A 20,671-nucleotide genomic window follows, 5' to 3' on the forward strand; every position below is an offset into this window, starting at 1 on the left:
AGCACTTGTGAATATTGTCAATCTCGTGATTCACATTTGTTACTCTTGGACTCTTCGGTCCTAGACGGCTAGACGTCGCCGGAGAGCACCCGAGAGATTGTGGTGTGCCTCGGAAAGTTTGTAACGGTCGATTCCACCTTGGAATCAACTAGTGGAAGGAGGAAAAGGAGTTGGAAAAGACTCCGGCTAGAGTGACCTTCGTGGTACCCTCTAGGGCTGACCTTTACTAGGTCATCCGCAGCCTCCTCAACGGAGAGTAGGACTCGAACGAGTCCGAACTTCGGTAAAACAAATATCATGTCTCAATTTGCATTTCATTTGATATTTGTGTTACTCTTGCTCTTGTGCAGATTATCTGTGTATATTGTCATATCTAGTAGGTACCTGCAATTTGATTTGAAGTTAGAAATCGAAAGGAGCAAGTTTAGAGTTGTTCCACTGAAACCGTATATAAGCTACCGGACACGTCCGATATTGATCACTGTGCCAGGCTGTTCTGCAGAACACGTGCATACCAGACACGTCTGGTATATTTACCGGACACGTCCGGTATTTCCTGCCTGTGCTGAATATATTCATTCTCTGTTCTAACTTTGTATTGCAGGGTTGTGACTTCTATATATATTATTTATATCTTGTTTACTCTATGACTAACTTGTGAGGGGTGGTACTACACTTAATTTAGAGTTTCCATTTTGGAAACTCTCTTTACTAATCGTTTCCACATTTAAAGGTGTTAATTTTCAGAAACGCCTATTCACCCCCCTCTAGGCGGCATCCTAGGTCCTTTCACTCCCAAGCAGTGCAAATCCTCGAAGGCAACGCTAGGAGCGGTGCCTCCTCCCTCACCGACTGTCGCTTCTGCTTCTTCCCCACGGTGGCGGCGACTCCTCCTTCGATCCGGCGGGAACTCCTTGTCGCCGTCCTCTGGCGGCATGAGTGCTGACTACCTCTACGCCGTCGACGACGCCATCACGACATCCGGTCGCTCCACCCGCGCCGCCGCCGCCATGCACGCCGCACGTGAATTCTTCACCGTGTGCCACACCATTGTGGAGTTCAGCCACGCCATCCATGGCGAGGCGTCGCGGAAGCCCGTCCACGGTGGGGAGATCCACCCCATGACCCGCTACGTCCTCAACTACTGTGACCTCCTCGCCGACTGCCGCGGCACCCTGGACACGGTCCTCGGCGACGCTAGCCTCGACCCGCGGATGCGGTCTGGCGTCGGCGCAGCTTGACCCGTGCGCCTCGCTCGGATGGCGGCGCCGACGGAGGAACGACGGCCTCGCGTGGATCCGTCGGTAGGAGGTGGCGAGTTTTGGGTTGGCTGTTGGAGAAGATAAGATTTGGGCGCGTGATCTTTTTGCCGTACGTGATCCAAACTATGGAATGAGTCTTGTGTTTGGGTATGTACTCTTGGATAGTCTTATAACATCGAACGTGAACTAGAACCTGAAAGGGGGTAAACTGGCCATCTTTCCATCACAGTAACACTCAATCTTTGCTTTGACCATTCAGCAGGAGGATTCGAATTCTGCGATTTTTAAGACATGATTATGATTCTGAATTTGCACTCTCTTATAACGAAATCTGAAATTTTACCTTTTTTTTAGGGGAATCTGAATTTTTACCTGGAAACCAAAGATGGCCGGCTCATCTCCAAACAGACAAACACTCCAACTTGTGCATAGGCCGCACAGCATTTGCCCCATGGGCCATGGGCCGTCGGCCCGTTGTAAGCGAGCCGAGACCTAAACCCTACACGACGGCTGCGGCGCCTGCCTACAAATACACGAGGCTGGGAGACGCCTTCATTCAATCACTCCGCCGCCGCCGTCGCCGCCGTCTCACCTCGCTGCCCCCATACCCGAATCGCTAGCTCTCGATACGCGCTGTTTTCCCTGGCTTGCTTCGTTTGCGTCGTGGCTTGTTTCGTTTGATTTTGGTTTGGTTTTGGTTTGCCTAACATTGCAATTGTCCGGCGCTGCATCCGGTGCGGCGGGCAATCTATCCTTAGGCGAGAATGAACCCAAGGGGAGGGCGCTTTCCTAGCTCTTCCGCCTGCTTTTTAAGCTCCGGCCGTCCTGCCTTCTCCCAGGGCTCGCCGGTGACAAAGCAGGCAAATTTCTTCTCTTTTCCTATTTTTTTCCCTTTGGTGCTTCCGATATGTGGTGGCTACCGATGGCAATGGAGAGGATGACGAAGAAAATCAATCGGATTCCCATTGATTTCTACGGAAAGATGAGATCTTAACCAGCTACTTCTGACTCGCGATGCCGCTGCCATTGGTTTTTTTTCTTGGAAGCGATTCTTTTTTTTTTCCTTTTGTTGTTCTGTTGATGGCGAGGATGACGAAGAAAATCAATCGGATTCCCATTGATTTCTACGCGAAAGATGAGATCTTGACCAGCTACTTCTGACCCGCGATGCCTCTGCCATTGACTTCTCAGATGACACTTTGTTTTTTCTTCTCTTCCTCCCCCCCTGTGGAGATGGATACCTGTAGGTGATAAATCGTGGGGGCCGGTGATGTGATCAAAATATTTGCTACTCTTGATGGGGCAAGAGTCCCGCCTGATGATCGCGAACCACCAAGATCTCTGAGGCCCTCTGTTACTTAGCAGCCTGCCCTTGCCCGTGCCCGTGACAGGTGAAGAAGTCGCTCCTGGAGCTGAAGAGGAGTCTGGTCTGGCTGTCCGGCCCAAGAGACTGCGTCGGCCCAGTACAAGAATCGTTGGCTCGATGTGGCAAGTGTATTAAGTAGGAGCAAGGAGAGAGGAGACGGTATGGATGATAGAGAGAAAACTAAACTCTGATTCTGAGAAATCCGGTCATTGCGTCGTTCGCTACTTTGTTCTTTCTGTTCTTCCTTTTCCAGTAATTTCTTCTACAATTGGTATCATATTTCTGTTCGAGTCCTGGCCTCCGATCCCCCTCATACCTACTTTATCCGTCTCCAACGCTCTCTGGGAGCCATAGAACCGAATCTCAAGTTGGTACAGGAGGAGATCTAGAAGTCGAAGGAGGAGTTCGGGCGTCGTTTCAACGAGCACAATGAGCAGTGGGAGCGGTGATTTGCTGATCTCGAGCTTAGCCGCGCCGCCCGCGACGCCGCCGTCGACAAACGCCTCGACTCCATCGAGCTTGCTGGCGCTGAGACGGCGTACACCATCGGCCGACGCATTGTCGATTTGGAGGCCGTCCGCATTGACCCACTCCAAGACGAGCGCGACGATCGTGTCACCGCCCGCGAGGTGGCCACCACGAACCTTGGTACTTGGCGCCCAGAGATGGAGGCGCTCATCGATGACCTGCGAATCGAGATGTAGAAGCTATCCTAAGGCCGCGACTCGACATTTTCCCTCAATGGCCTATCGTCGTCGCCTCTTCTTCATCTGCGCCCAGTGGGCACGGCGATGCATCGTCTCATCGGGATGGTGGGTTCGGGACTGGGATGGCCTGGACTCATGTCCCGGTCATGGGTACGCCATCCGACCTGCCTCCCCCTCCTCCTCCTTGCCTTCATCCGCGCTCGACACCATAGCTTCCGCACCGACCACCTGCTCCACCGTACCCTTCTCCACACCTGCCTCTGCATCCATCGCGCCCCCCTCTGCTCTACATACCTCCTCGTCCACCACTTTCGACTCCTCGCCACCCAACTCCTCACGACACCCATGACCTCCAACATCCAAGGACGTCTTGCTGAGGACATGACTTTCATACATATGACCATGCTTGGAGAACCATATGGAGACTAAGGAGATCAGCGAGGGTGTCCTAACCGAGGAGGCCCGAAGCTCATCCGGTTCGAGTCTCCAAGATGGAGACCCAAATCAAGTTCGATTCTGGCTCGGGCTCTAGGACTAGTCTGCCTTAAACTGGTCACCCAGGACGTATCCGGACTCTGTTTTCGATGATCCACATATGGATGGAAAGCTAATTTGATAAGGAAGCCAATATAAGTGGTCTCACGTCAAAATCTCTTTGAAATCAACGGGATCGTTGAAATAAGTCTGCGTCCAGAATCTGCCAGGGTGCTACGATACCGTATTTTGGTCCGTTGGACCGTGTATCGTGTTTGGGTCCATTAGAGGGCACGTCTAGGGGGGTGACGCCCAAGACTATAAATAGCAGTCGTCGCGCTCCTTAGGGTTTGGGTTTTGTTTAGTTCTTGATTTTCTCGTGAAACAGACATCGTTTTGCTGCAACTGTGCTGCCAAGGCTGCTTGCTATGAACTAGGGTCCCAGTTCTTGATCTTGTTCGCCTGTGGCGATTAGTCCTTTCGAATAAAGACTTGAACTCTTTCTTATTATCATAAGCCTCATATTTATTTGCAATTTTATATTGTTTTTATCTCGTTGTTGCTTGTGTTCTCGATTCGCTTGCAGGAAAGCCTTCTCGGCGAGGTTAATCACGTTCACGTGGTTGATAACCAATGGAGCAGTGGTGTAACGGTTACGGGGGTCTGAATCAGTCTTGGTTCGAAGCCTAGATCGTGAATGTCGAGTCTCCACCAATCGACGCTATCATACCTTTTGGAAGATCGGGCCTAGTCAACATCACGCCTCCCTAAACTTTCATTCTCTAAAGTCGATGGCGAAAACCCACACCTCTGGCGTTCTCGCTGCGAGCGCTACTTCACCATGTACGCCATAGATCCCTTATTTTGGGTTAGCGTCGCAACCATGTATTTGGAAGGCGCTGTTGCTAGCTGGTATGAATCCATCGAAAACACCCCAGCCACTGCAAATTGGATAGCCTTCTATCAAGCCTTGCACGATCGGTTTGATCGCTATTAGAAGGAAGCATTAATTCATCAATTATTCCACATCAAACAAACTTCTACAATGTCGGAATATGTCGAGCGTTTCTCAGTTTTAATTGATCGCCTCAAATCTTATTCTGCTTCTACTGATCCCCTATTTTATACAATGCGCTTTATCGATGGCCTTCGTCCCGACCTCAAAGCTATGATACTGGTTTCTAGACCACAAACACTCGATGCTACTATCTGCATGGCTCTTGTGCAGGAGGAGGTGGCTGGCCAATCGGGCGCCCAGTCTTCGTTCCGTTCGTCGGCACCCATTGAGTGGTCTTCTAAGCCCACACCACAGACCGTGCTGCCGCTACCACCACCTTCGCCTCATGTCGAGAAGCCCATGGTGAAGCCTACAGTCGCCGAGCCCGCGACAACATTTTCAGCAACTGGTGCTTTGGCTGCTGTCAAAGCGTACCGTCGAGCATTGGGGTTATGCTACAAGTGCAACGCCAAGTGGAGTAAGGATCACCGGTGCGCACTGGAAGTCCTGCATGCGGTCGAAGCTCTTTGGGAATCGTTGGACCCTGATGTTGTGCCTGCTGCAGAACACTCTGATGATCACCCAACTGAACAAGTGTTTTTGGCCATCTCAAAGTCCGCCGTGTCTGGGCTACCTACTGCTCGTACTATTCGGTTGTTGGGATCGATGTCAGGTATTCCAGTGCATATTTTGGTGGATTCAGGGAGTTCTTCATTTATTAGTAACACTATGGCTGCTAAGTTACACACCTAGATTCAATTTCTATGTCTAGCTGTGTGCAAGTTGCTGGTGGTGGTGTGTTGCAGAGCTCCTTGCTGCTTCGCCAAGTTTAGTGGACAGTTGGCTCGTGTTCCTTTCGCACTGATTTTCGCGTGTTGCCTTTGGGTAACTTCGATGCCATTTTGGGCATGGATTGGTTAGAGGCCTATAGTCCTATGCAAGTTCATTAGGCCTTGAAGTGGTTGGCAATTCCATATGCTGGCAAGACTCAGGTGTTGCAAGGGTTACTGCCTGATGAACCAGAACAGTTGCTGTTGTAAATTGAAAATACAGTGCCCACTCCTTCTTTAGATCAGGATGCCGTCAGTGTTCCAGCTCCAATCAGTCAGCTAATTGAGGAGTATTCTGACTTGTTCCAGCCACCAACATCTCTTCCACCTTCTCGCGCTTGTAACCATGAGATTCCTCTGTTGCCAGGTGCTCAACCTGTCTTCATTCGGCCCTATAGATACCCACCCAAACTGAAAGATGAAATTGAAGCCCAGGTTCAGGAGATGTTGTCACAAGGACTCATCTAGCCGAGCTCTAGCTCTTTCTCATCGCCGGTACTGCTTGTCAAAAAGAAAGATGGCTCCTACCGGTTCTGTGTTGACTTCAGGCACCTCAATGCTATGACAAGGAAGTCTAAGTTTCCTGTGCCGGTGTTTGACCAGTTGATGGATGAGCAAGCAAACGCTAAGTGGTTCTCAACATTGGATCTTCGAGTGGGTTTTCACCAAATACTGTTGCAGCAAGGTGAAGAATTCAAGACCTCTTTCTAGACTCACCTGGGTCAGTACGAGTTCAGAGTGATGGCGTTCGGCCTTACTGGCTCACCCGGCACATTTCAGGGTGCAATGAATGGTACTTTGGCTCCAGGTTTACGTCGCTTTGTGTTGGTTTTCTTCGATGATATTCTCGTTTACAGCCCCACCTTTGAAGCCCATGTCGACCATCTACGGCAAGTTTTTCAATGGTTACGCGCTGATCAGTGGAAGCTCGAGCTCTCGAAATGTACCTTCGCTAGGGAGTCCATCTCCTACTTGGGTCATATCATCAGCAGCCAAGGCCTTTCCATGGACCTAGCCAAGGTGCAAGCAGTGCTCGAATGGCCCATTCCATCTTCAGTATGGGAGCTCCGAGGTTTCCTGGGCCTTGCCGGCTATTACAGGAAATTTGTGCGTCATTTTAGCATCATTGCCAAGCCTCTAACAGATCTCCTGAAGAAAGACCAGTTGTTCATATGGACCTCAAACCATGAGTCTGCCTTCTCTGTGCTGAAACAAGCTCTCTGTACTGCCCCTGTCTTGGCATTGCCGGATTTCAGCTTGCCCTTACACATTGAAACTGATGCTTCTAGGTCAGGAATTGGAGCAGTTTTAGAGCAGAATGGGCACCCCATAGCATTCATTAGCAAAGCTTTAAGTCCTAGGAATCAAGGGTTGTCAGTCTACGAGAAGGAATATCTCGCTATATTGATGGCTGTCGAACAGTGGCGTCACTACTTGCTTCAAGGCGAGTTCTTTATTCACACTGATCATCGCAGTTTAGTCCATCTAAATGAACAATGGCTACATACTGCATGGCAACAGAAAGTATTCTCCAAATTGCTTGGGTTACTGTATAAGATTCTCTACAAGAAAGGCTCTGAAAATGGCGCTGCAGATGCGCTGTCTCGCCGAGTGCACCCAACCATGAGCTATGCTATATCTTCAGTCTCCCACAATTGGCTCGATGAAGTTGTCTAAGGATACTATTCTGACCAAGCTACTATGGATCTGTTGTCTCAGCTGGCTGCCAGCCCCGATAGCCGCCCTCCATTTTCTTTAATCCAAGGAGTCATCAGATACAAGAACCACATGTGGCTGGGTTCTAATAAGTTCATGCAGCTTAAAATTATGACAACACTACATAGCAGTCCATTGGGTGGCCACTCAGGAGCACCAGCGACATACAGTAATATTAAAGCCTTGTTCTTCTGGCCTGGTATGAAATCTGACATTTGGGCTTATGTTCAGTCATGTGCTGTGTGTTTGTAAGCCAAGCCTGACCGATCCCGTTATCCAGGCCTCTTGCAGCCACTTCTAGTACCATCTGCTTCTTGGGAAGTTGTCTCGATGGATTTCATCGAAGGGTTGCCACAGTCTGGCTCGTTCAATACAATCTTAGTAGTGATGGATAAGTTCTCTAAGTTTTCACACTTCATTCCACTGCGCCATCCTTTTACAGCAGCCTCTGTTGCCAAGATTTTTATGGACCAAGTGTATCACCTTCACGGTCTTCCTCGAGCTATTGTCTTCGACCACGACCGCATATTTACCAGTAACTTTTGGAAATCTCTATTCAAGGCAGTAGGCTCCGAGCTTCAGTTCAACTCCGCCTACCATCCTTAGACGGACGGTCAGACAGAGCGTGTCAACCAGTGCGTCGAGACATTTCTTCGCTGCTTTGTGCACACTTGCCCAGCTCAGTGGAGTCGTTGGTTGCCACTCGCTGAATTCTGGTATAATACATCTACACATTCAGCGCTGGGATGTTCCCTCTTTGAGGTCTTATTTGGTTTTCCTCCACTCCTATTGTCGGTGAACTTGGATGAGGTGGCTCCAGTGCCTAAACTTCACAAATGGATGGCTGATCGAGAGCTCATGCATACTGTTGTCAAGCAGCACTTGCTCCATGCCCAGGCTCGCATGAAACTCCAAGCTGATAAAGGTCATTCTGAGCGTCAATTCTCTGTGGGCGACATGGTGTTCTTGAAGCTCCAACCCTATGTTGAGTCATCACTGTTCCACCGCTCCAACAACAAATTATCTTTCAAGTTCTTTGGGCCATTTCAAGTCATTCAAAAGGTTGGTCCAGCTGCATACAAGCTGCCACTTCCACCAAGCGCTGCTGTCCATCCGGTCTTCCACATCTCGCAGCTACGTTCTTCTCCAGGCAATCAGCAGGTATCACCATCACTACCTTCTGACTTGCAGCAGTTTCAGTTTCGACTTCGGGTGCTGCAACGCCGCTGGACATCCGAGGCTCGGCCTGTGGCGCAAGGCCTTATCCAGTGGTCTCATTCACCTTCGGAGCTGTCTACTTGGGAGCCGCTCGAGCAACTTCGCTAATAGTTCCCACGAGCACCAGCATGGGGACATGCTGGTTCTGAAGATGGGGGGAATGTTAGCAGCCTGCCCCTGCCTATGCCCGTGACAGGTGAAGAAGTCATGCCTAGAGCTGAAGAGGAGGCTACTCTGGCTGTCCGGCCCAAGAGACTGCGTCGGCCTAGTACAAGAATCATTGGCCCGATGTGGCAAGTCTAGTCCATGTATTAAGTAGACGCAAGGAGAGAGGAGAGGGTATGGATGATAGAGAGAAAACTAAACTCTGCTTCTGAGAAATCCGACCATCGCGCCGTTCGCTACTTTGTTCTTCCTTTTCCAGTAATTTCTCCTTACACCCTCTGTAATCAGTCTTACTCATCTGATTAACATTGTGGACGCCAATAACTCTACGAAATCCATCCAGAAGAGAAACAGAGTCAATTTCCAAAATTAAAAAAAAACTGCAAATTGGTAAAGTTGTTTATATATAAAGGTAAAGGAGAGCCAGGATGAAGAAAACCAATCTGTTTTCCCTTAGATTTGCACTTGCAGCCTACGAAAGAATTGAAATTACCAGGTCAAACCATCATGAAAATGTTTCAAAGTTTATGATGTATACATGTGTTATTGAATGGCTAAAATATATTTGCTACTCTTGAGTCTTGATGGGCAAGAGCTCCATGATCCTGATGATCACCAACCGACATGATGTACTGCCGTACTGGACTTGTTATAGCCAGTTTAGCCACAATATCAGGAGACAATGCTTGTAGGATTCTAAGATTCCACATAACCAACATACTCTGTTCGCTTCGCAAAAAAGTCAGACTAAAAAAGTATAGTTGGCTAATTTGTTGTGAGAAAAAAAAATATTGTACCATGGTTGATAAGCCAGACTAATTTGTTGTGCAACTTAATTTGATTTTCTGAACATTCAAGCAAACATGGCCTTCCCAATTATGGAATAAACTGAGACGAATGCTTTGAAATTGAAGTTGAGTTTCTGAACATTCAAGCGAGCAAGGCCTTCTAATCTATGGAATAAAGATGAGTGAATGCCTTGAAATTTAAGTTGAATTTCCAAACACGACGATGAGTGCACGTATCATATGTTGCCTCTGCTATGTTGCCTCTCACAGTCCCTTCATTCAGGACAAGAACCTCGCTACTGAATTTCATTGACTCGCTTAATAATCCTCTACAACTACAAGTCACGATGGTGTCACCATCATTTGCCTCGCTCTCGAGATTTCCCTTTCTAGTATCTACTCTACCGTGATAGAGACCCAGCACAAATCGAAGCAAACAAGCGGCTGACACCATGAAAAGGCGAACAGCACAAATATAGAATGCCATGAAACTTAAACGAAACAATCACTCTCAATACATAGTTTCATTCTATAGTTTTATTGACATTTAATTCCATGACTCATAGCGAGTTAGTAACTGTGCCCAGAGAGTTTCATCCCCATAAAATTTATTTCTTCTCTCCCCTCATAAATAAGGTGCCACATCATAAAAAATGCCTACATGACAGCTCATTAAATACGGATAAAACTTGGATGAAATTGCCACCGAGACTGGTCTTATAGGGGAGGCGAGAGTCTTCACTCGTTTGATGATTGACCAGAAGTGTTCCCAAGTAAAGAGAGTGCAATCAAGTAGCAAATGCTTTAGCTTCTTTAGCTAGACGTTGTAAACATTCTGCGGCCTGGCTTGGACAAGTGCCTGCGTGTGCTCTGTCCTTCCATCATGCCGATTGTAAGTTGCCGATGCCTTCTCTCTTTGCTCTGAAAAAAGGCGAACAGCAGGGACCATTGCCAGTCAACCCCTCCTTCCATTCCGGCAGTGTTTACCTCTCAAAGCAACTATACCCCATGGTCTGATTCTGATCTGATGAATCCCATGTACTCAATCCAACTCTCAACAAGCGTTGCTTTCCAACGGACGCACTGATCATGAGTACAGCAAAGAATGGCGAAAGAAATTGCATGTGGACATCCATGATTCACAAACCTTACAAGGAACGACACAAGAAACGGAATTGGCATCTATCTATAGGCTTATCTTTCAGTACTACCTTTATCTCATCACATAGACTAGTACTACTTGGTAGGAGGATCAGATAAGCTTCAGCCTTCAGGGCTTGCTGTGACTCTTCGTGGGAGCGAATTTCAGGCTGAGGTTAAAAAAATCGTCTCGCCTGTCCCACACCAAAGCACAGGTCTAAGGACTGGCCCGTTCTCATAAGGCGACGGTGTCACTGTGTAAGAATGAGGTAGGGTTCAGAGATTTTCTAAACCTAGGTGAGAAAGTCTTCTTAATACAATGTCTGGGTGCTGACAACAAAAAATGTTCATTTTGTGAAGTTGTCAAAATGTGAAATAGACTTCACCATTGCGTTCCTCTCGTCGAGACGGTCAAGAAACATATATGGAATGTCTAATTCGGAGTCCGGATGAAAAAGTTATGCCCTCGGAAAGATGCCTCGGTGTCGGGAGTTCCGACCCAAGTCGGGACTTTCGACTGTCAGAAGTTTCAACATGTGTCGGGACTTCCAGGAAGCCTAAAGAAATTTGCTCGGGTGTCTGTGGTTATCCCTACGTCGGGAGTTTCGACAAAAGTCAGAAGTCCCGACTGTCGGGAGTTCTGACCCAAGTTGGGACTTCCGACCCAAGTCGGGACTTCCGACTGGACTTCCGACATACCCGACAGAAAATCCTGTTCGGATCTGGCATTTTGGATTCCGATCCGAACTGTTCCAAACTCATGGGAAACTTAAAAATAAGGCTTGGAGATGTTTCCTACTGGGATAAGACTACCCCTCTATATATATGAGAGGATCATGGCCGATTGAGTTACCATCTATCCAATCGTCAAACAAATCAATCTACTACCTCTACTCCAACCCTTTTTACCCTCTTCTCCAACCCCCATGCTGTTCATCCCTTGATCCGACGACCAAGGATGGCGCCCTAGGCTTGCCGACCGACCTAGGGTAACTCGACGACGTCCTTGCCCTGACAGGGTCCCTCCCGGGCGAGAGCTTCGACGGTTTCTTTGCTAGTTTGCCTAAAAACTAGCCGGTTCTTCATCACGTAAGCACGTTGGTTATTCTTTGGTGGTTTGCTTGTAAACCTCTCTGTTCTTCACCACGAAAGAGTGATATCCTCGCTGCGTTCTTCGGTCCATAGCGGCCCGGGCGTCCAAGGCCCTATTGGTGTTTGATTCAGATCACTTTCGATGTCAACACACTTTTTGGCGACTCCACTGGGGACGATTGGTTCGGCTATCGCTTATAGCTGATCTCTCTGACCTAGCCTTACTCCTTGTTGATATATCTTCTTGAGCTCGCCGTTATCGTTGCATCTGGCCCAAAAGGCCAATCGCATCTGGTTTTGACCTCTTGTGATCTTGTTTGCGATTTTGCAACAAGTTGCGCTGCTTATCAAAAAATTCAGCAAGGCGGTCAAGTTATAAATCATGAAGTACCAAGGTTATGCATCATATTATTACTAGAATCACCCTGAGGTACAACATGCAAATGCATCTTATGATCCTAATAGTTATTTTGCAAGTTCTATGAGCTCTCCTGTTGGTGTTGCTAGCTGTAATGATACTAGATATGTTACATCGGCTAATACTTTTGTTAATGCTCCTCATCATACATATCATAATTATGAATATTATGGTCAAGAGCCAATGCATGTTGTAAATTCTTCGAGTTTTGATGCTACTAGCAACATACAATACGTAAATTGTTATTCATCGGCTATAAGTTCACAATATGTGGTTCCACCACAAGACATGCCGATGAATGAGAGAATTGGCTATAACAATGCTAATTATTTAGCCAATTGCTCTGAAAATTCAGCACCATATGTCAATGCTCATATTCATAATTCGGCTTCATATGTTACTCCCAACTCGAGCTGAATTAATGAAAATTCAGCAAGGTGTTTAAGTGCTAATACTTATGATTCGGCTTCACGTGTTACTAGTAACCATAGCCGAATCAACGAAAATTTAGCACCTTATGCAAAGATCAATGCTCACAATTCGACTTTGTATTTCACTCATGACCATAGCCGAATTAGTGAAATTTCAGCAAGGCATTCAAGTGCTAAAACTCGTGATTCGGCTCCACATATTGCTTATAATTGTAGCCGAATCAATGAAAATTCAGCAATGTGTGCACTTGCAAACAATCATGATTCGACTTTATTTGTTGCTCTCAAATCAAGCCGAATCGATAAAGATTTAGCCCATTCTAGGAATCCATATAGTTCCTCTAAATGGAAGGTGCCCACTTATCATAGACCGTACCCCATTATGCTATGATTACTTGAAAGCTCCTAATGGTTGGTGGGTACCTGATTTTTATGAATTTAGTGGTGAAGATGATAAAACCACTATGGAACATATTAGTATATATCTCTCATAGCTGGGTTTTGCCGGTAAAGAAGACTATATAAGAGTTTGAAATTTTTCTTTATCTCTCACCGGTATTGCCTTTGCATGGTTTACATCTTTGACACGATGTACTATTGGTTCGTGGTCTCAATTAGAGGAGCAATTCTATGAATATTTTGGAAAGACTAATGAGAAAAGGTCAATCACAGTTGAGTCATTGGCTAAAAGAGGATTGCTAGTGGGCATGAAAGAAATAATTGATTTGGATGTAAGCAAAGGTTCGGCTACAAAAGCCGAACAATACAATATCCTTTCCAAATCAATCACATCCCCCAAAACAAGTCTTGCTATAGAAAAGCATGGAAAACGCCAGAAACCAGCTAGACTTGATTTTTCAGGAGTTAAAGGGGTTGTACACTTATCTAGTGATTACCGCATCAGTGATGGAGATGAAGCCCCTACAAGCAACAAAGGAGGGCTGCCTGCCTACTCAGAATTGGCTGAGCCGACTTCAAAGTCAGCTGAGTCGATTGTTGCCTGCCCTGAGTCAGCTAAGCCGACTGTCCCTGCTAGTGCCCAAGTCGGCCTAACCGACTTCCAGTCGGCTAAACCGACTTTCTCAGTCTCGACAGTTGCCGATGTATCTTCAGATGATTTGGCACCTATTGTTGATCATTCTCTGGAGATGAAGAGCAACATCATGCAAATCAAGGACATGCACATTTCCAACATGATCAACAAGGTAGAGAACACAAATATTTTGCTCAAATTCCAATCTGATCATACTATTTCAATTTCTGCATCTATTAGAGATATCCTTGCTAATTATTGTAATAGACCGATTGAGAATAGCAATTTATTTGTTGATAATAAAATAAATTCAGATTCTATCGGCCAAGACATTGTTCCATATGGCAATGCCGATAGTGGTAGTTTGTCAAAGCTAAAGCTTCCTATAAGCAATTGCAAAGGTGTGGCTGAATGGATTGATAATAAATCCGATCCATTCGTTTGCCTAGCTTTAAAGCCGACTCCACAAAAGAATTGTCTCAAGAAATCAAAGTACACCTTTGACTTTACTTTTTGTGATCATATCTTTGATATCCTACTTATGAATAATTTTATTAGAATTATTGATCACAATGCTTTGCCATCTATTCAAAACTTAGAAGAGCTTGCATATTGCAAATGGCATAATTCATCTGATCATAATACTTCTGATTGCAATGTGTTTCGTCGAGTCCTCCAATCAGCCATTGATAAAGGACGATTGAGATTTTCTGAAGCTCAACACATAGACCAATTGGATTCAATTAGTCTTGATGGCAAACAGGTTTTGAATCGGCTTTTATTAGCCGATTCACTCAAAGCTCAAAACTTGAACGCCCAAGAGAGAGATGTGGAGCCCTCAAGTGAAGGCAAGGTTGTTGTTGATGAATTGCGAATAGAAGATATTCCAGAGGACAACAAAGTTATCATAGTTCTAGAAAGACACTGGGGGGCAGCTGAAATCTCTCCAACCAAAGCAAAAGCCGATTGATCTCGTTGAGCAAGGGGAATCGGCTAAGAATCCTCCTTTGGAGCATGCCTGTCAAGATGGGGAGAAGGAGGATGCTCGTAAAGCTAATGGAGGTAAAGGTCATGACAAACAAAGAAGTAGAAGGCCGAAGCTTAGCTTCAAGAAACTTCTAGCTAAATATGAGAAGATAGCAAAAACAAATGTCACCAATCGGCCAAAGAAACCCCAATTATCAAAATTGCCTCCAAAGCACAAGTCTCAAGAGTGGAATTGGCAAGGAGATAGATCTCATGCAGCAACAACATATTCTCCTTTTGAGCAGCCAATTACCATGTCATATGGACCACAACCCGTATATTTTCATCCTTATTCATCTTGGGGCTGGTTTGATCAAGAGGCACATGTTTCACCATATTTTAGGCCACAATATATAGAGTATGCAGCTCCTAGACATTCAGAGAGATCATCATCTTGTAAAGACCAGTTTGATCAAAACCGGTCTGGAGCTCAACCAAAGAAGAAAGTGGTAAAGCAAGTTTACCGCGTGAAGTATGATGGCCGAAAGAAGAAAAGTTCAGATCTGAATTTAACAATCGAAAAGCCAATTACAATGCTGAAAAATCTAGCTATTGATGGCAAAGAAGTGAGGAAGTCATCTATTAATATTCTAGGTGCCACATCTGAACAAAAGAAGGTGGGAGTGCCCAAAATCAAGAAAGATTTAGCGCTGTCCAAAACAGACATAAAACTGATATACTCAATCTGTTTACCAAAGTGGCAAGAAAACAAGCTACAAAAGCTTAGTACAGAGAAGCTAAAAGAAAAAGGCTTGGCATGGGTTTCCAAAGCAAGTATTCAAGCTCAGAAGGATGATGTTCAAGCAAGTGGTGCAACAAAAGCAAAGGAGAGAAGGAGATTCAAGAAACAATTGCCAAGTTGGAGGTTTGCACCAAATCATCAAAATTATTGGTCATGGCATCATCCATATTCTTTGCCTATGCCTATGTGGAATTCATTCCCCGGTTTGCATGGTTATCCTTTAGCTTCTTATTTTGATCCTTGGTGTGGATCTTTATGTTATGGAGGGTTGCCAAATTATTTTACTTATCGATGATCAGGAGCCGAAATATTTATTTCGGTTATGCATGCTCTTGTGGATGAATTCATATGGCTGATATTTTGATATCGCCCTTAGTGTAAAAATATAGCCGATGAATGCTTGCGACCATCGTGCTATTAGAAAGCCCCCATGGATTTTACTTTGATGGCCTTAAGGGCCGGGGGGCATGATATATGCATTTTGATTTACTTCATGGATGTGACAATATGATTAGTCGGCTTGCAAATAAGTCCAAGGTGTTGGCATAATCATTATTTCTCACAATGGTGCTATTGGAGACATCAAGCCGATTAAAATTATATCTGCACCAACATTTGAGCCGAATGTGAAGTTTTCTTATTCGGCTTGGCTATATTGCAATCCATGGGGTATAACATGTTGAAGCCTATGGTGATTCCTTGCTGGTGGTACAATAAGTTGCTAGTGAATTTCAATGTTTAGAAGGATCACTAAGAGCTTGTCTTGATGCTTGCCTTGATGTTATTGATTATTTTGCCGAATTTCAAATTCGGCATATTCTGAGGCATGAAAATCAAAAGGCCAACATGTTAACTCAGCAAGCATCTGGCTATGATGTCAGCGGACATAATTTCCATATTCAAAAATAGCCGATGCATGAAGATTTCAATTTTTCCTGTGTCGGTACAGACCAGTCGGCTAAGCCGACTGACCAAGTTGGCTCAGCCGACTACTCTCCTGCTGTGGCCAAGTCGGCTAAACCGACTACCCTAGTTGGCCAAGTCGACACCTCTAAATCGGCTAAGCCTACCGGCCCAGTTGGTTCAGCCGACTCTCCTGTGACCAGCCCGATGAATTCGCCTGAGAAGCTATCAAATCGACCCGATATAACTTCCAGTGATGTTGGGGCCAATTTAGAAGATTAGAGGACTCCCTTGTTGAGATATCTACGTGATTCAAGTGCCAAAATTGATAAAAGTGTTTGGCGGAGTGCTTTTAAATATGTATTGCATAATGATGAGCTCTATCGAAGAACCACCGAAGATTTGTTGCTTAAGTGCTTGGGATCAGATCAGGCAAGAGTGGCTATGGGAGAAGTCCATGAAGGCATCTGTGGTATGCATCAATCGGCCCGAAGATGAAGTGGTTATTGCGTAGAGTCGGTTTCTATTGGCCTACTATGATGGCCGATTGTTTTCGCTACTATAAAGGTTGCGAAGAGTGCCAGAAGTTTGGAAATATTCAGCTTGTGCCTGCTGCTGTGCTTCATCCTATCATCAAACCATGGCCTTTTCGTGGTTGGGGGTTAGACTTCATTGGCCAAATATATCCCCCATCTTCGAAGGGACACCGATTTGTGTTAGTTGCTACAGATTACTTTACTAAGTGGACTGAGGGAGTTCCTTTGAAGAATATGACACACAAGGAAGTAATTGAGTTCATTACTGAGCATATTATTCATAGATTCGGCATCCCTCAAACATTAACTACAGATCAAGGGACATCGTTTGTGTCTAAAGAGGTGAGGGAATTTGCCGAATTATATAAGATCAAGTTGCTCAATTCATCTCCATACTATGCTCAAGCCAATGGCTAAGCTGAGTCTAGTAATAAGACTTTGATCAAGCTCATCAAAAAGAAAATTGAGGAGAATCCAAGGAGATGGCATAAAGTTTTGTCTGAGGCTCTATGGGCACATCGCATTTCAAGGCATGGTGCTACAAAGGTTACTCCTTTTGAGTTAGTATATGGCCAAGAGGTCGTGTTGCCCGTCGAAGTGAATTTGGATGCATACAGGCTTGCTAAACAAAATGATTTATCAGCTATTGTGTATCATGATTTGATGATGGATAATATCGATGAGGTGACTGATATGAGATTAAAAGCTCTCAAGGAAATAGAGAAAGATAAAGCTCGAATTGCCAAAGCATACAACAAGAAAGTCAGAAGCAAATCCTTCCAAGTGGGAGAATTGGTGTGGAAAACTATACTACCAATTGGATCGAAGAGCAATCAGTTTGGCAAGTGGTCACCGAATTGGGAAAGTCCTTACAAAGTGGTCAAAGTTATATTCAGAAATTCATATATGCTAGAGACATTGCAAGGAGAACGTCTCACGAGAGCAATCAACGGGAGGTACTTGAAAGGGTACTTTCCAAGTGTTTGGCAAGAAGCCTAAGTGCTCACCAAACAATGGCCGATACATGTATCGCCCTTAGAAAAATGGCCGATGTATACATCGCTCTTAGCCGCTGAGCAGCTGATGAGATGGGAATCACCGTTGTTTGGTTTTAATTTATTTGATTAAGTGTTTTCAGGTTTATGCATCATTCACCTGAAAACAGGGGGCATATGTTGACAACAAAAAATGTTTATTTTGTGAAGTTGTCAAAATGTGAAACGGACTTCACCATTGTGTTCCTCTCGTCGAGACGGCCAAGAAACATATATGGAATGTCTAATTTGGAGTCCGGATGAAGAAGTTATACCCTCGGAAAGATGCCTCGGTGTCGGGAGTTCCGACCCAAGTCGGGACTTCCGACTGTCAGAAGTTCCGACGTGTGTCGGGACTTCCGGGAAGCCTAAAGAAATATGCTCGGGTGTCTGGCGTTATCCCTACGTTGGGAGTTCCGACAAAAGTCGAAAGTTTCGACTGTCGGGAGTTCTGACCCAAGTTGGGACTTTCGACCCAAGTCGGGACTTCCGACTGGACTTCCGACATACCTGACAGAAAATCCTGTTCGGATCTGGCCTTTTGGATTCCGATCCGAACTATTCCAAACTCGTGGGAAACTTAGAAAATAAGGCTTGGAGATGTTTCCTACTGGGATAAGACCACCCCATCTATATATATGAGAGGATCATGGCCGATTGAGTTACCATCTATCCAATCGTCAAACAAATCAATCTACTACCTCTACTCCAACCCTTTTTACCCTCTTCTCCAACCCCCATGCTGTTCATCCCTTGATCCGACGACCAAGGATGGCGCCCTAGGCTTGCCGGCCGACCTAGGGTAACCCGACGACGTCCTTGCCCTGACGGGGTCCCTCCCGGGCGAGAGCTTCGACGGTTTCTTTGCTAGTTTGCCTGAAAACTAGCCGATTCTTCGTCACGTAAGCACGTTGGTTATTCTTTGGTGGTTTGCTTGTAAACCTCTCTGTTCTTCACCACGAAAGAGTGATATCCTCGCTGCGTTCTTCGATCCATAGCGGCCCGGGCGTCAAGGCCCTATTGATGTTTGATTCGGATCACTTTCGATGTCAACACTGGGCTTGGTCATACCCAAGCAGCAGGTCCAGTCATTACAGCACTCGCGAGCCTTCAGGTCAGCAGAATGCGCGTCTCAAAAAAACCTTCCAGCTGAAGCGACGACGACGCAAAACCAAGGCATCCTTTCAGCACAAACTATACGGCTAATAAAGCGAAAGCACAAGCTGCCATCCTTTCAGCTTGAAGATCCAATCACCCAACGACGATGACCGCCCAACATCAGATCTTGTTGATCTTCTCGGCCATCACGACGGGGTTCTGCTTGGCGATCTGCTCCCTGGCCGCCGTCTTGTAGTCGAAGGTGCACTGGTGGGAGTCCGTGTAGCGGTGCATGGAGCAGAAGGTCCCGCCGCAGCGGCACTGGAAGCCAGTCAGCCCGATCAACTTCTTCTCCACCGCAGGGTTTTCCATCAATTTGATGAAGTCCCTATAGCACTTCGAGCACATATTGTTTGTCATGCTGCTGCCGAAGAAGGCACAATTGTTTATGCACAGAATTGGGGCCTCTCCAGTCTCCTCAGACTCTTGTTTCCAGCTCTCGTGTGCCATTGCTACCAACAGGCTGCAGGGACAAAAGTTCACAGTTCATTAGCAAGAAATGGGTATGCAGAAATAAGAAGGCAAATAAGTAATAGCAGAAAGCAAAGAGTGACAGGAAGACAGAAATACATGATTCAGGTTCAGAAAAAAATACAACCCAATGTCGGTTGGAACTATAAATGTTGTGTAGACAGAAACTAAGAGGAAATTACCAGCGCTGGATTGAATTCATATAAAGGATTGCAGCAAATTACAATCATTGTTTCCTTTAAAGAATGCAACTGTTTCACACCATCAGCTAAAAAAAACCAAATCTGAATTGCAAAGGGGCACATATGAATAATCCCAGGCTAACGATGTTTATGTCAATTTTTATCCCAACGTGTCATTCTCCAAGGTCTTTCAAATTGTTATCTGATAAACACACAGCCCAGAGTATTCAGATAAGCAGCAGCTGCAGGCAAAGGGCATGTTAGCAATCAGCAACTAGCATCAAAAGTCAATTCAAACATCAAAAGTCAGTGTCCATGATTCTATCCTCAGTCCAATGTAAGTTGACTGATTGAAACATCAAAAGTTGCTACCATGATTCTTTATTCCTGACAAGACTAATTAGCACATACCACCAGGTTGCAGATTAAGCTGCAATACTGAAAACAGTAAGAAACACTATCTTATCTGTCAGCTTATATCAAGCAGAACAAAGTAAAGACAAGCACATCGAACCTGCAGAGCAGCAACGGTATTGTTAGCCAGCAACACACACCCCAGGTCTTCCGTGTCAGGCCTCACCCCAGGTGGCCTCGGCCCAGCCGAAGGGAGCTCGCGGCGGCCATGGAGCTGTGCCGGCGGGGTGCTGCTGCAGTGGCCGGCCTAGTGAGCGGGATGCGGAGGCGGCCCGTGCGCGCGTATATGGAGGATCCGGCGGCGAGGTCAGTGCAGCAGGGAGCGGCTGTGGTGGTGCTTCGGTCGCCGGCAATGGCGTCCGCGCCTGTACGCGCCGAGCGGGAGGAAGAAAGAGCGAGTGCAACTGTGCGAGAGGGGGAGAGCAGAGAGGGGCGCCGAGAGAAAGGAGAGAGTTGGGCTCCGTTTTTTCCTGTTCGTGGAGGCGAGGTGGCGGGCATGCGAGCAAGCACGAGGGTCGAGGGCCACGCGGCGCGCGGCTTCTGCTCCCGGTCGGTCACGCGTGGTCAG

The 20,671-nt window shown here is 46.2% G+C and overlaps 2 non-coding genes and 2 pseudogenes across 2 annotated transcripts; 3 read left to right on the forward strand and 1 right to left on the reverse strand.

Moving 5' to 3' along the window:
• The first annotated feature begins 2,193 nt into the window (after positions 1–2,193).
• LOC136553085 (small nucleolar RNA R12) lies at positions 2,194–2,275 on the forward strand. Its single transcript, XR_010782991.1, has one exon. It is a non-coding gene; the product is annotated as a small nucleolar RNA R12 (small nucleolar RNA).
• A 70-nt stretch (positions 2,276–2,345) lies between these two features.
• LOC136553084 (small nucleolar RNA R12) lies at positions 2,346–2,428 on the forward strand. Its single transcript, XR_010782990.1, has one exon. It is a non-coding gene; the product is annotated as a small nucleolar RNA R12 (small nucleolar RNA).
• A 96-nt stretch (positions 2,429–2,524) lies between these two features.
• Positions 2,525–2,611, forward strand: LOC136553064 (small nucleolar RNA SNORD24; annotated as a pseudogene).
• Positions 2,612–19,042: 16,431 nt separating this feature from the next.
• LOC136550940 (zinc finger A20 and AN1 domain-containing stress-associated protein 9-like) lies at positions 19,043–20,313 on the reverse strand (annotated as a pseudogene).
• Between the last annotated feature and the right edge of the window lie 358 nt (positions 20,314–20,671).

Source organism: Miscanthus floridulus, chromosome 4, assembly GCF_019320115.1.
Source record: "Miscanthus floridulus cultivar M001 chromosome 4, ASM1932011v1, whole genome shotgun sequence".
Classification (NCBI taxonomy): Eukaryota; Viridiplantae; Streptophyta; class Magnoliopsida; order Poales; family Poaceae; genus Miscanthus; species Miscanthus floridulus.